Source organism: Mustela lutreola, chromosome 8, assembly GCF_030435805.1.
Source record: "Mustela lutreola isolate mMusLut2 chromosome 8, mMusLut2.pri, whole genome shotgun sequence".
Classification (NCBI taxonomy): Eukaryota; Metazoa; Chordata; class Mammalia; order Carnivora; family Mustelidae; genus Mustela; species Mustela lutreola.
In genome coordinates, this window is record NC_081297.1 from 74,670,160 (window position 1) to 74,687,182 (window position 17,023).

The window sequence follows — 17,023 nt, forward strand, 5'->3', positions numbered from 1 at the left end:
ATACATATGTTATGATTTTATTTGTCAATTGTATCTCAGTAAATATGAACAAAAGAGAAAATAAGGGTACATTTATATTAGATAGTATTGACCTTGATATTACCAGTTGAAGTTATCAGCATTATATTTATATGATAGAATGGATGTCTTAGTTTGTCTTTATGAATACAATAGAAAGTCAAGGTTGAGATAATTCTGCTTTCTTGACTAGGTTGAATAAATTTTTTTTTAAAATCTTTGTCTTCTTTTGGTATGTATACTAATGGAATGACATTCCTTTCCTGTTTATCTTTAAGGACATGGGAATACTTATTGATTTCCAACTGCTTACCTGGCAAGGTGAGCTGACAGACTTGTTAATCCTTAAACCTCTTAAATATATCTCTTGGTATATCATTAACTCAAGCACAGTTCTACTAATACTAACAGAGTATTTACTAAGACCCCAAAAGTGATTGAACATAACACATAAACACTTATATATATAAGCTCTAAGAAAACACCTCACTATTTCCATATCTAATGTGAAATAATTAATAGATCTGATTGAGGTGACAGAGTTCCTTTGTTAAATGAAATTTTTTTATTAATTTATCCTTTTTAGAGTCTGAGACAAGTCATTTGACATGTTTTTAAAATTTAATTATCATGATTAAATAAAAAATTAATTTGTGACTCTTTTTTAGAATTAGGTTTTTCTTGTTTAGACAGTATTAGCTGCTGAAACCTTTATAGTTTTGTTAGCATTCAAAAACCATTTTCTGATATTTAACGGTACCAACAGTCTGAAACAAACAATTCTGAAAACAAACTTCACTTAAAAAAAAAATCTGTTTAGAAAACTAACTTGACTGAACTGGTAAAATAAACACTTTTTTGTCTTTTTCACAAGTTGTTTTCCTGTGAAATGGAGTGATGTGGTGACAGATGAACTTAGAAAATCTGTGGTAGAAGTTAAGTGGGGTATTAAAGATGACTAAGACAGTCTTAGTTACTGTTTTTGACAGGCAGAATCCTCCAAATATTAGCTATTAAAAACAATTACAGAGGTAGAAATAGAGTGATATAACAGAAGATGACTATCCTTCAAAATCATCAGATTTCCTCCTATGCAAAAGCAGATACTTATATATTTGAGTTAATTTCTGTACATTCTGATGAGAATCATGCTATTTTCCTGAAAAAAGAATGCAGTGAAAGGAATTTCTGTTTCCAAAAGCAGTCATCTTCGTCATTTTTTTTTTTTTTTGGTACTACCAAGTAGGTTTATTTGCACATTACATAATTTCCCTTTTATAATTGAGTCTTTTAAATGAACTGTGGTGATGAAAGTAATACTTTTGGACTTTGAGTTCAGCTCTTTTCTATTGCATTGACTCACTGTGAGTGTGTGGTGTACACTCACTGTGAGGTGGCAGTGGTGTAAAAGTGACCTGTGGGAAACTAACGTGGCACCTCTCCATGACTCAGTCCCATTATGTGTAAAATGAAATGTGCACCTCACTCACTGTGAGGTGGCAGTGGTGTAAAAGTGACCTGTGGGAAACTAACGTGGCCCTCTCCATGACTCAGTCCCATTATGTGTAAAATGAACTAGACTTCTGCTGAGTACATTACATCTTCTTTATAAAGTGCCACTAAAAAAAAGTGTTCTACACTAAAAGTGTAGAACAAAAGCTATCGCTCCAAGCTTGTTGTAAATATGGCAGAAGTTACTTAAGTATCTTTTGATATCTAAAATGGAGGAATAAAAATGAATATGTGAAGACAGTACATGGCGCCACTGCTGATCATTCCAATTCAGTTTGGCTCAGATCAGTTCAATATATTTCAGTAGTTCCAATCATGAGTTATTGAATCCCACTTTGTTAGGCACTGGGAAATCCAAGGTAAATCAAGTATGGGTTTTGGCTTTGAGGAATTTGGTCTAGTTAAGAGAGTCTTGCAGATATGATGGCTCTCTGAAACATGCCAAAAATGGAGGATGAACACATTATGTACAAGGTATTGGAATGGTCTACTTCTGTAGCCATTGTAATCACAATAGCTCATTTTGTAACACAGAAAAATGACTCCTATTTTCCAAAATAGTAATTTAAGCTCTTCCTAATAATGTAAGTTTCATGATCTATGTAAGCTCTTCCTAATAATCTAAGTCCCATGATCTTTCCAATTTCTTAATCTTTAGCATAACCCGGTTGGTTTATTTGCTTTTTTTTCTTATCCTCCGTACTTATTCTCTCTAATCTTTTCCAATTTTCATACTCATTCCACTAAAAAACAACAACAACAACAAAAAAACCACAAAAACCTCCCATAGATTTCATCCACTTTTTATCAGATATTAATTGCAAAGCTTTATTGATATCTGCTTCTCCACACATCTAAGGGCAGAGTATGCACACATGCCTACATGTTCACACATACACACATACATTTTCCCACACAGTTAGTTAATAACTAAGTCATTCAGAGAGGCCAGCTTGGATCTAAGTGAGGCAGGAGGCTTCTATGAAAAGTGGCCTAAAATATTCCATTTCTGAGAATATAGTTTGGATAAAATGTTAAGTCCCTTAGTTAACTGCCTATCTTTTCCCTGTGTATCTGCATGGATCCTGATGTTCTGTGGCTAATAGGCTGTGTTTTTTCTTAGGAGACTGACAATCTGTTTTATCTTTCAAGATCCAAAACCCAAGGCATTTTGAACATTTAATATTGGTGGAATTATAGACTTTTAGGTGTCCTTGACTTATCTATTATCCAATTGTACTTCTGTTATATACCTTTCATAGTAGCTAGCTCTCTGTTACAAGGAATTGGCAGACACAATTTCCTCTGAGAATGGGCTGTGGCATTCAGAGACTTGATTGAACCGGACTCGTTTCCTAGTTTTTAACCTTGAGTAAATTGTTTAAGCTGGCTGTACGTCAATTTCCTCATCTGTAAAAGATATTAACAATATATACCTTATAGAATTCTTCTCTCCTAAGGGTGCCTTTACTGACTACTGCTACTGTATTCACATAGGTAAGTATTATATATAGTGTATGATAGATTGCTTTGTAAAAAGTAGTCTTTATTTTGTATTTTCTTAAGATTTTATTTATTTATTTGAGAGAGAGTGTGAGAGTATAAACTGGGGGGAGAGGCAGAGGGAGAGGGAGAAGCAGACTCCTGTTGAGCAGGGAGCCTGATGTGGGGCTCGATCCCGGGACCCTGAGATCCTGGGATCCCCTTAGTGCCCCAGTAGTGGTCTCTAGTGTCATGGGTTTATGTTGTTTTTTTCCTTCCTGCTCAAATGGATTTTGAATTATTTAAGAACAAAGATAGACTTTATCTCTTTTTGTCCTCTGTGAAGTGCTTAGTACATCAGTAGGCATGTCATATGTGGTTCTCAACACCAGAGGAGAAAACATAGTATACTCTTGATTATTGTTATGGAAACTTTAGTCAGTCTGTCAAAAAATATTTGATTGCCATTGGTGTTCCAGGAAGGGTGTTCTGGGTATGGAGGATATATAGATCTTCCTCAAGTTATAAAGGGGTTACCTCCTGATAAACCCATCATACATTGAAAATAGCATTAAGTTGAAAATGCATTTAATACACCTAACTTACGAGCATCATAGCTTATCCTGGACTACCTTAAACGTATACAGAAGACTTACATTAGCCTAAAGTTGGGCAAAATCAACTAACACAAATCCTGTTTTGTAATAATGTGTTGAATATTTCGTATGATTTATTGAAAGTGAAAAACAGAGCAGTCTTAAGTGTGTTGGTTATTTATGTTTGCTTTGGTCATGTGGCTGACTGGGAGTTGCAGCTTTCTACAGCTTCCCAGCATCAGGAGAGAGTATCATGCTGCTTAATACTAACCTGGGAAAAGATCAAAATTCAAAATTCGAAGTACAGTTTCTACTGAATGTGTATTTCTTTTGTAGCAATGAAAAGTTGGAAAATTGTGTCAAAACATAGTAAGTTAGGTACTCTTTGTAGATGTAAGCAAGATAAGGGTTTCCACTTTGAAGGAGATAACATTGGGTGAGGATAGAGACAATAAACATAAAAATAGTAATTTCAGATATTGATTAGTACTGTGCAGAATGTGCAACAGTATGCTTGATAATAATTGGCCTTGGCTGGGAGGAGACATTTGAGCTGAGACCTGAATCCTGACTGAGAAGTGAGCTATGAGAAGATCTGAGAGAAGAGAATTCTAAGCAAAAGCAATGACAAAATGCTTGAAAAAAAAAAAAAACAACTGGCATGATAGTTGAATGGTAGGAAGAGCAATATAGCCAGGTACAACAAATAAAAAAGAGGATGGAGATAATGCCTGGAAAAGGGCAGGAGCCAGATCATTTAGGGCTGTAATCAAGAATAGAAATTTTGAACTTTCATTTTAGTGGGAAAGCTTTAGAGAATTTTAGGAGGAGACCTGACGTGGTCTGACTTACACTGTAGAAAGATAAGTGTTTGCTATGTAGAGGGCGAACTTTGTTACAAGAATTCATGGAAATGGGAGACCAGTGAGAAGCTGTTAATGTGTTCCAGAAAAGAGATGGAGATGGCTTGGACTGAACAGTAGCAGGGCAGATGGCGAGCAGTAGATTTGGGGTATGTTTTGGAGATAGAGCTGTTAGGACTTGCAGATAAAGGGTATGACGAAAAAAGAATTAAGTATTCTCGGGTTTGAAACTTAGAGGAGAAATGGATTTTTTGGGAAGGGAGAGCAATAGTTCTATTTTGGCTCTGTTGTAGTTGCTATACATTGGATATCCTAATAAAGATGTCAAGTTGATTGTTAAATATAAGAGTTTGGATCACAGGCTAGATGTCTGGGTTGAAGACCCACTTAAGGGATTTAAGTTGCCAAGAATGCTGGTAGAAGTAGTGGTGAAGGGGACCCTGTAGATTGTAAGTGAGATCAATTTTAAGTGTGACAAGGAGAGCAATAAAGAATTTTGAGGGGTAGTAAGGTCTGATGACATGTGCTTCTAGGAAGATGGGATCTTTGGGAGAGATGAGAAGACACAGGTTGGAAACTGCATTAGGGAGCAAAAAGAAAACTCACCTGCAGGCAAAAAATAGCCTTTCCTGAGGGCAGTAAGAGCCATGTCCTTAGGGGATAGTCAGGTGAGGTTTTAGATTGAGGGTATAGCTGGGTTTTCAAGTCAGAATAAATGAACTATTAAGCACTATGTGGCAGAAGCAAATGTTTTAGCTTATAAACACATATTAACTCACATGATACAATAATCCTATAGTATAGGCACTATTATTAGTTGTTTTTTATGAATAAGGAAATTGGAGAAGTTAAGCAATTTGCTTAGGGTCACGTAGGTGTAAGTGACAGGGCTGGATTTGAATTCTGGTAAACTTGGTTCTAGCTGGTTTTCCAGATGTTAACACTTGGCTATATTGCTGCTGTGGACCATGATTTCCAATACACAGCTAAGGTGTTTAGGAAGGAAGTGAGAGACACGGTGGGGCTAAATTAGAGTCTATACAGCATTGAATTAAAATTTTTATATTGAAGGTTAATCTGGAAAATTTGGATATCTGATGGTGACTTTAGAGTTTGATGAACTTTTTCTATATTTTAGAGCAAAGAGCATCTTGAAGATTTTAGATGGCTATTTTGATGTGGTTTGATATTTTGCTGAGATACGGTGGGTAAGGAGAATTTTGAGGTATCTGGTGAACCCACTGAGAGGAGATGTTAAGCTATATTCTTGTAGCATTGGCCTGCCATGTTACTACTGTCTTGTAGAGAGCTTGTTTGATGTTCTTGACCGAACACTGTATCTGCCAGTTTGTTTCTGGCCCTGAAATTCAAGCATTTTTGTAGTTCTCATTTGATATTGGTAAGGCAACTGCTTTTGGCTACAAAATTTGGAATAATACTAATGACACTAAAAAAATGATAGAAGTTGATTTTGATTGTAATGGTAAAAAATTTTATATTTTTTTCACAAGGGTACTTGCAAAATTTTGAGCAGTATCTTTTTTCTGATGATAAAAGTATTATCATTTTTGGGAAAATTTATAAAAATTTCACTACCCTGAGACACAAAAACATTTATTTCTTTTATATTTTAATATAATCTCATTCTTTATGTAATATAACAAAAATTGAATCCTATTGCATATCCAGTTTTCATCATGTGTTTTTTTTTCACTTCACATTTTCCATTTCATGAATGTTTTCCTAGATCATTAAGTCCTCCTCTCAAATCTGATGCCTAAAGACTGTATAACTGGTTTGTTGAGTGGACTGATTTTGATAGCCCCTAGCGAGGAATCTTTTGCTTTATGCTTCAATCAAAATTGTTTAATTTTTCTTTCCAACCTCTTGGGTAGGTCCCATTACTTTCTGGTTATTTTCATCTGTAGGAATGGTCTCATTTTCAGAAATTAAAGTACTGCCCAGTCTAAACTAAAAACATCCAATTCCCTGTTCTCTTTGCATCTAGTTCAGTCCTGACCACAGACTTAATAACCTACAGTGGAAAAGAGGAACTCCCCTTCGCTTACCTTATTCTGCCTCAATTTGTGCTTCCATTTCTCCTTCCATGCTCACTCTTCCTCTTCTGGGTCTTCCAAAGAGGGAGTGGGAGACATTTAAAGAAGAAAAGCAAAATTTCTTTTTCCTTAGTGTTCTGTGTACTTCTTTGCTTGATGCTTTTTGTAGTGCTCTCTTGGCTTTCACTAGCTGGCTATAATGTCCTCAAGTTCACTGTAGAGCCTCCTGAGGGCAGTCTTCTTGCCATGTCTGTAATGGGAGCTGCACTCAGTGCATAACCTTTTGTGAATACTCTAGCTTTTTTCCCTTCCTTAATTCCTATCTTGTGTATCTATAGCCTGTAACAGTGAATGTCCATTTACTGTGGTGGTAGTCAACATTCCTTGGCAAAATTCCATAGGAATGCTGATAGTCTGGCCACTGACTTTTTTGTCTACCTGGGCAATGCAAAATACCACGTATCTGTGACTTATCAGTAGCAAAAGTGCCACTTGCTCAGTAATTGTCCTTTTTTTTTTTTTAACTTCCCATCTTCAGACTTTATATATTTACACCGGGAATCCAAAGGACATGCATCATATTTTTCTCAGAGACACTCTCACTTCTTTCTAGAAGTGGGATTGACTGTCCTCTACAACATAGGCATTTTGAGATGGGACAGTCGCATTCTGCAGAAATGCAATGCCACAGTCCCCTTATAACTCTTTAGTCTCTGTAAGTAAAGACAAACTTGGACGCCCTCCCCCCCACTTGACTTGACAGAGGAGAGGCATTTTACTTCCCTATACTTTGGAGATGAAATGAGAAAAGAGTGTTCTCTATACGAATTTTTTTTTAAAGTATTTTGACCATGAATCTTTACCCTATCATGTATAGCCTAAAGATGAGTGGTGAGGACTGCTAGTTGAAGGACCAGTTTGGTCACCTCTTGGTAAATGCTATGGAGATGTGTTTAGAAACTTTACTTGAGGTTTTATACTTGAAATGAGATACCAAGAAAAGTCACATTCATTGCTATACTTGCTAGTATTTTATTATATCAATTAGTAGTTCGAGCAACTTCATAGTGAATATTGCTGGTCAATATGGCTCCTTCATAGAGGAGCTCCAAATAATCTCCAAGGGAGTGGGAAAAAGGAGGAACTGTTTATCCTATAGGAATGGAATTTGAAGACCTGGGGCTCAGCTCTGCTTCCAAGAGTAACTAGATGAGTTATGTCAGGCAAATCACCTACATTCTCATGGATTTATCTTTAAAAGAGAAAGTTAGACCAAAGAATCTTCAAGATTCCTTCTCTCTCTGAAATTGATGTGTTTCTAAGACACTCTTTCTTTCTTTTTAAAGATTTTCTTCATTTATTTGAGAGAGACAGAGAGCACGAGTGAGAGCAAACACAAGCATGGAAGAAGGAGAAGTAGACTCCTTGCTGAGCAGCGAGCCTGACATGGGGCTCCATCCCAGGATCCCGGGATAATGACCAGAGCCGAAGGCAGTTGCTTAACTGACTGGGCCACCTATGCATCCCTAAGGTGTTCTTTCTGTTAGAACTACACCACTTTGGGACGCCTGGGTGGCTCAGTTGGTTGGGCAGCTGCCTTCGGCTCAGGTCATGATCCCAGCGTCCAGGGATCGAGTCCCACATCGGGCTCCTTGCTCCGTGGGGAGCCTGCTTCTCCCTCTGACTCTTCCTTCCACTCTGTCTGCCTGTGCTCTCACTCGCTCTCTCTCTGACAAATAAATAAATAAAATCTTTAAAAAAAAAAAAAAAAAAAAAAAAAGAACTACACCACTTTAGCGCTTGTTAACAGATGACCCATGGAAGTGGAACTTTTGGATAGAGCCCGTACCATATCATCCCATCCCATCCATCTCATCCCATTCATTTATTTTTTTCATCAGCTCACTCATTTAACAAATACTACTCTGTATACATGAATCCAGTCATTGCACCAATTTCACACACAAGATAGATAATGTAGCTTTTTCATTAAAGAGGGGAAAGCAATCACAGTTTGAGAAACTGTAGTTAAATAAGTAAAATTGTAGATGTAGATTCTAAATATAGTTCCTGGTATATAGCAATTGCTTAACAAATATTAAGGGCAATTAAACCAGTTGAACCTATCCTGAGGGCTCCACTAATTGTGTCATATTATTGCTAAATTCTTGGTGATTTGTGGGTACTCTTAGTGCTTTATTAATATAACTTAATTAAGTAATATCCTCATCATCATCCATTTAGCTACTTGCTCTTGTTGCAAAACTAGACCTTTTGCTTATTAGTGGATAATTCTTACTGGTTCTACTATAGAAGCACTTACTCATTGAAGAACATTCTGAATTAAATGGCTTTGGTTCACAATTTCTGTTGCTTTTGTAGTTTTCTAGTTTATTTTAAACACCCAATGTACGTTCAGGTGAAGAATCATAGGAAAATATTAGGATCAATAGACAATGAATTCATAGAAAACTCTAGGAAACTCTATAGTGTTTTCATATATCAAATATCCAAATTAGAAGAAGAAGTGTTTGTATTATTGGAGGAGACTGATCAACAATGTTTTTCATGACTCAACATGTCATTTCATATATGTGGGTCATTCCTACTAACTAGGCAGGCCTCAAAAGTTATAAATCCTCTTTGTCCAGATACAGATTAGATCTTACAAAACTAATGTTTTATGGTTGCTAGTCTGTCTACATTTAACCCTTTGTTCGTTTAAATGATAGAATTAGATGTTGCTCAGAAGAGAGGTCAAATTGGATTCCCACTGGGAGGTGGGAGAGCCCTTATCATTTCATATGCATGTATAGCTGTGTTGTTCTTACTGTCTTTTATATCTACCCCATCTTTTTCCATTTCCCTTTCCACTACCTTAGTTCAGGTTTTAAGTTATTTAATGCCAGAATGATTATAATTTGTTTTAATTAATGATGTAGATCAGTTTCACTATTCCAGAGAATAAACCTTCCTTCCAAGATGTTCTGACTATCAAATCTAGAGTAATTAAAGATTGTTTTGTTGGCTGTGGCCTTTACAGAATTCAACATGCGACAAGATGAAGGTAGAAGTGTTTTTTACTTGTCCACTAGATTTGCAAGGTAATACAAAGGAACTCCGCAGCTTTTTCTCCCTTACAAGTTAAAAACATAGCTAGCTGGTAATTCTTCATGCTTTGTTTCAAAATATAAATAGAAGAGAATTTAGTAAAATCTGTAAAGATGTGATTGCTGATATTAACAAGTATAATCACGACTGAACAAAATTGTATCCACTTGAGAATTTTATGCCATCTTTACATGGTTTTAGTATTTTTTAATTGCTTTTTTATTAATTTAAAAGGTAGAATTCAGTAATTCATTAGTTGCATTTAGCACCCAGTGCTCCTTTCATCAAGTGCCCGCTTTGATGCCCATCACCCAATTATCCCTTCCCCTCACCCACCTCCCCTCCAGCAATCCTCAGTTTGTTTTCTAGAGTTCAGCATCTCTTATGGTTTGTCTCTCAATTTACATCTTACTTTATTTTTCCTTCCCTTCTCCTATGTTCATCTGTTTTGTTTCTTAAATTCCACATGTGAGTGAAATCATATGGTATTTGTCTTCCTCTGACTGACTTATTTTGCTTAACATAATACCCTCTAGTTCCATCTTTTCTTAAGTAGGCAGTGTGGAGCTTGAACTCACAACCCTGAGATCAAGACCAAAGCTCAGAGGTGCGTGGGTGGCTCGGTCAGTTAAGCAGCTGCTTTTGGCTCAGGTTATGATCCCAGAATCTTGGAATTGAGCCTCATGTTAGGCTCCCTTCTGCCGTTCCCTCGGCTTGGTGCTTGTGTGCTTTCTGTCAAATAAATAAATCTTTAAAAAGTTAAAAAAAAAAAAAAGACTTAAGCTGACATCAGGGGTTGGATGCTTAATATACTGAACCATCCAAGTGCCCCTACATGGCTTTAGTATTGTTAAATACTCATGCTTAAATTTTTTTTTTTTTTTTAACAATTTACTGCTTTAATAACTTTTCATCACTCTCCCTCTTAACAGTGTATCTTCTGGTACTTAGGTTTTTAAAAATTCTCTCCTTTTCATTTATCCTTACTTGTTGCCAATTCCTATTGCACTTTCCTCTTACCCTGCCCCTAGCAATTAACATTGCCTTCCCTCTAGTTTTGGTCTTTACTAATTTATTTATTTTGGTGCAGTTTCTTCACTAATGATGGCAATAAGTAACATTGTTATGGTTCCGAGCAGATGCGAGAGTGAGTGACTGACTACTCATGTTTTTACTTGAGCCTTCTGATCAGTCTCTTGTTATTTCTATTTTAAAGATGACAAGACATAGACTCTGTAAGTATCAGAGAATAATAAGTAAAAGAGCAGAGACTAGAACCAGGTCTTCCGGTTTCCAATCACATGCTCTTTTTATTATACTCTCTACCTTATCTGATATCCCTCTCCAATCTATTTCATTGCTATCAGATTGTTCTGTCCTAAATCATTGCTTTGAACACATCCATACAGGTCTCTTTGTCTTCTTGCCTGTATGTATCTTAATTGTATTCTTGCCCCTATGTATCTTTATCATTGGGGTTTGGCCACTTAACACTTGCAGATTTATCAAGTTTCCAGATGCTAGGACAGATCCTGTTCTGAAATACTGAGCCATCCTGGAGCGCCACAGACTTAGAAGTTCAGGCTGACTTGTCTTTTTTATGTTTTCATTTCTTATACTTAGCACAGGCATAAGCTTTTTTTTTTTTCTTTCTTAATGAATTAAACCCTTTATTACTAGAACTTCCATAGCTTCATTCCAGGAATTAAACTTTTGGCCATGCCTTGTATCACTATTCCAATAATTTGTACTCTGTCTTGTTGCTCCGTGTGCCTTGGTTACTGCCTTTGTTTACTGCTGAGTTCATCATTGAACTTTCCCTTGAACTAACATCAACAACAAAAACAACACTTGTATTCACAGATGTTTAGCACAGACCCTTGTATATAGTAAGTAGTCTTTTTTATTTTATTCATAACTGGATCACCAGTATCTGGAACAGTGATTAATTCAGAAGAGACCTTCAGTAAGTATTTGTTGACTGACTCTATTTTCTGTAATAAAATAAATCTTTGTGATTGAGTATCTGATATCTGCCAGTATATTTTCCCTGATGCTGAGTTTATCTGTTTAGATTTCTATTCGCTGCTTGACCTCATACTCCTAATGTTTTCTCCCTACTGCTAGGCCCACTTAAGCTCACCTGCCTTTTTTATAGATTTCTTCCTATTTCATGGTGGTACTGACACTTCCTGATTGTCAAGACTCTGTGGATCTATTTGATCTCTAGGTCCTATGCTGAACTGGAACCGATATTTACCAAGACTGTGTAAAATTCTTTAATAGATAATAAAAATTTATTAAAAAATAATTTTTATGTTTTACTACCTAATTGTCAACCAAATATCAGCTAGATTTTTTAACAATAAGGCATGAGAGATAGTGATGTAATAGCAGTTAATGGTCTCATAGGGATCATTTTCCTTCTGATTTCTGTGCAACTGTACTTTTATAATCGAATAATCTGTGGGGGAAGAGAGAATAAAGAGGACAATTTGGTGAAATATAATCTTTATATTACTATCCCTAGCAACAGAAAGAATAATTATATTTAAATCTTCAAAGTGAAATGTTTTAAGAATATTGAATGATTTAGAATGTTGCTGTTAAGCTGTAAAGAAAAAGAAAATGTCAAGTCAGATATCCATGCTTTTTTAAAAAGGAGATTGAGCTATCCAAATCAGACCCCAAAAGCAATGCCACATTTGTATTTAAGATGGTACAAAATGATAATCTTAAATATTTCAGTCAGTTTGTTATATATATCTGTTAGTTTTCTTTTAAGATTCTTACAGAGTTGAGGTTTAATTAAACCCTTTGTAAAATGAAAACATATAGTATGTTTATGCCCGTTTTGTGACTGTTGATATAACACTTTTATTAGCTTCAACAAATTGGTTTATTATGTTTGTTTTATGCATTATGTTGATCTTATTCACCAGGACTATCAAATATTACATCTTCCTCTAGGAAAATACTTCTGTGAGACATTTACATTTTAATATAGTGTTAACTCCATATGTCACATTTAGTGGTCGTGTTTATCATTATGGCAAAAGAAAAAAAGGACATGGCTTGGATATATTTTTATTTTTATTTTTAAAAATATTTTATTTATTTGACAGAGAGAGAGACAGCTAGAGAGGGAGCATAAGTGGGTGAATGGGAGAGGAAGAGAGAAGCAGGCTCCCCGATGAGCAGGGAGCCCAATGTGATGTGGGGCTTGATCTCAGGATCCTGAGATCATGACCTGAGCTGAAGGCAGATGCTTAGCGACTTAGCCACCCACATGCCCTGGCTTGGATATATTTTTGTATCCTATATTAGGTATGTGATTTTATTAGTTTCTATTTCATGATTAGTTTTAAAATAGTTTGAATTAGTGTTTCCTTATAAAGACTTAGAAATTGTTATCTAGCAGAACTGATTTTTTTCTCTTAGAACAAGAAGTGAGGTATGACAGTAGGCATCTGTCTGGATCACATTTTCTTCTTGTCCCTAAGGAACCTCTTTTAGAATTCTGTGTGTTCAAAAGGACCAAGGATTAGATGTTGATGTGAATAATACTGAATAGGTAGGAACAGGAGGGAAGAATTGACTAATTGTTTCCAAAATGGGAGTAAGAAACTGGGCTTGCAGTTTATCTGTTTAAACTAGAAACAAAGATTTTTTTAGATACTATATGGTCAAAATATTAAAATTTTGTTTATCCTTTTTGGCATCTTCCCAGATGCCATATTCATTTTTTAAAAGAAGTTTAGGGGCACCTGGGTGGCTCAGTGGGTTAAGCCTCTGCCTTTGGCTCAGGTCATGATCTCAGGGTCCTGGGATGGAGCCCCGCATCGGGCTCTCTGCAGGGAGCCTGCTTCCCCCTCTCTCTCTCTGCCTGCCCCTATGACTAATTGCGATCTCTCTCTCTCTCTGTCAAATAAATAAATAAAAATCTTAAAAAAAAAAAGTTTAGATAGGTCGAGATTGATGTTTGGCCTGAAATATTGGGAAGCATTCCTAAAAGATTTGCCATATTAATGGTATCAAAACAAACAAAGGAATACATTTTATAAATATTTGCAAATTCAAATTTCAAAACCATCATATAGGTCTTCCAAAATGATGGAAGGATGAATTCATGTTTATTTTAAATGTATTAATTTTCCTCATTTTGTAAATTTATGGGCATTTTTCAGCACTCTGGTAAAGAGTATATATGTAACTGTGTAACACTTATTAAAATCCACAAGTAGTTTTAAGGTAGCATTTTATTTTTTTGTTATTTTTTTAAAAGACTTTTTTTCTTTCTTTCTTTTTTTTTTTTTAAGGTTTTATTTATTTATTTCACAGACAGAGATCATAAGTAGGCAGAGAGAGAGGAGAGGAAGCAGGCTCCCCACCGAGCAGAGAGCCCAATGCTGGGATCAATCCCAGGACCCTGGAATCATGACCTGAGCTGAAGGCAGAGGCTTTAACCCACTGAGCCACCCAGGTGCCCCAAAAGATTTTATTTCTTAAGTAATCTCTGTGCCCAGTGTGGGGCTTGCATCCTCAACCCCACAATGAGGAGTTGCCTGCTCCAGCAACTGAGCCACCCAGGCATCTCTAAAGTATATTGTTATAATTGTTCTGTTGTATTGTACATGTTAGTTCACTTACTGTGCCTAATTGGTAAATTAAACATTATTATAGGTAGGTATGTGCAGGAAAAAAGATAGTCCACATAGGTTTTGGTACTATCTATGGTTTCAGGTACCCACTGGGCAACCTGGAACTCATCCCTATAGAGAAGGAAGTCTCCTGTTGGTGAGAAAGGATGGAACGCAACCTACAAGTGAGAGATTGACTTTTGATAGGAACAGAGATGTGTATTTCACTTCAATAGTATCGAAAGTAAAGTATGAATATATTGGGGAGTGGAAAGAGAGTTAAGTTTTATTTCCATAGCTTGTATTTTCTCATTGAGGTAAGAAACAAAGGGATTCATTTAGAGTGGGGTTGGAAATGGAGGAGAAGCTGTGAAATTATTATTTTATATAGTGGTTGAATGGACTAATAAGGGATATGGGTGAGCCGTTTGGTGGTGCTTAAGGCTCATTTGAGGATTGTGATCATAAATTTAAAGTATGGACTGTGGAGGCAAGAGAGAAAAGGGAGTAGGGAATTCAACATCTTTGAGAAGGAATAAAAAGTGAATTAACATGGTGATGCCAGAAAGGAATAAAACAGTCTTTTCCCTTGAAAAGCTCAAAATTTACCTGCTTCGTTAAGTGATAAACACCTAAAAGCATATGCGAGTAAGCAAATGATAAATGTTGGATGATCACTTAGACAACAGGCCTTGTTCTTCAGAGGGAGCAAATACTTGGGGTCAACATGGGAGGTGAGCTTTCTTGGCTTTAGTGGGAGGAGAGCATGGATGGATGTTAAAGTGTGTAGCTGCCAAAAGGATGATCATTTAGGATCTCTTTGGTCTCAATACTGTACTCTTCTAAAAATTCAGTCTTTGAATTCCTTGCCTGTGGGTTCTATTTCCTGTGTACTTGAGTGGTTAGAGATAAGAATTTGTCTACATTCTTCTAATGTTACTACTACTTTACAGTCATCCTTAAATGAAGTATAGTCACATTGTAATGACTTTGAATTTTCTTCATTTTCTTTTTTATACACCAAATATATTGCTTGGAAATTTGTTGAAACTTAGAAATACTAATTTGTAGGTTTTTTTTTTTTTAAAGATTTTTTATTTATTTAGTTTTTTATTTTATTTGACAGAGATCACAAGTAGTCAGAGAGGTAGACAGAGAGAGGAGGAAGCAGGCCCCTAGCTGAGCAGAGAGCACGATGTGGGGCTCGATCCCACATAACCCAAGCGGAAGGCAGAGGCTTTAACCCACTGAGCCACCCAGGCACCCCTGTAGTTGTTTTTGAGAGAGGAGTTGCTATTACGGAGTGAAGTAATAGTATTATAATTTTTAAAAAAGATTTTATTTATTTATTTGACACAGAGAGAGAGATCATAAGTAGACAGAGAGGCAGGCAGAGAGAGGGGGGAAGCAGGATCCCCACGGATCAGAGATCCTGATGCGGGCCTTGATCCCACGACCCTGAGATTATGACCCCAGCCGAAGGCAGAGGCCCAACCCACTGAGCAACCCAGGTGCCCCTATAATTTTTTTATAGACTATTCTCTAACTCCAAATTTCTGATAGGGGGACACCTGCATGGCTCAGTCAGTTTGGCATCTGCCTTTGGCTTGGGTCATGATCCTGCGGTCCCAGGATCTAGTCCTATGTCGGGCCCTTTGCTCAGGGGGAGTCTTTCTCCCCTCTTCCTCTGCTCTCCCCTCGCTCCCTGCTCATGTTCTCTCTCTTTGTCATAAATAAATGGTATCTTTAAAAATTTTTTTAAAATAATTTACAGAAGAGGTTTTTGAATATTAAGCTTTCTTTGACTTGAACATGAAGGGTGGTCAGGCAGGACCTAGGTAAAAACATGCTTTACATATGAACTAAAGGGGAGAACTTTTATATACAAAATGAAATGTTAGTGACATATTTGATAAAATGATGGGTTTGCAACTGTCCTGTTACTGTTTTGTCCACTAGTGAGTGAATTTATTATTTCTCTGATTGCATATTTTTTCTTAGGGCCTAGTTAAGAATGACCAACTCCGTGTTTTCGGTCATTTCAGTGAACAGGCGGCCTTCTGTTTCAAACAGAGAAACGTCTGTTGGTTAGAAACATGCAACAATAATGTGGGGCTTTTCTTAGTAGTTTGTTTTGGAACTTTATATACACTTTTATTAAGCAGCTGCAAGGAAAAGTGTGTGTAGGTTTTTGTTTCTTAAATGTTAATGTAAGGAATATTTAAAGAACTGTGTGAAGCTTTTTAACAGTGCTTTATATAACTATTATGATTTTTTTCTGCATTTCAGTTTTATTAAATGGCAACCATTTTACATAAACAAATATTTTTTTTACATAGACATTATTAAAAATGTTGCAGTTATTTTGGTAAAGTTATTTTTTGGACAACTCTGTATTTTTCTAATTAATCTTTTACTTTTTAAAATAGCATTTAATATTAAAGACAATTTAAAAAGTAAATTCTCAACTATAATTTTATTACAAATAGCTTTAAATTCTCCATTATATGTTTTAGTGGCATCCACTAAATATTTCCTTAATTTAAAAAAAAGCCCTCATGAAAATTTTATTTACATTGTCAGAATTTCTTTAACAGTGCATTTGAAATTTGTGTCTTCTCAGAAGGGAATGTATAATATTTGGAATAGTATAGGTATTGTTGAAATAGTATGTAGGTATTGCTAATTTTATATTTAATTTGTCAAGAAGAACTCTTAAAATTCCACTATTTTCTTTATATTAG

At 35.9% G+C, this 17,023-nt stretch overlaps 1 protein-coding gene across 8 annotated transcripts in view; it reads left to right on the forward strand.

The window, feature by feature from the left end:
- The window catches only part of KIF21A (kinesin family member 21A), a 151,199-nt gene that overhangs the window by 16,753 nt on the left and 117,423 nt on the right, over positions 1–17,023 (forward strand). The window lies entirely within an intron of this gene.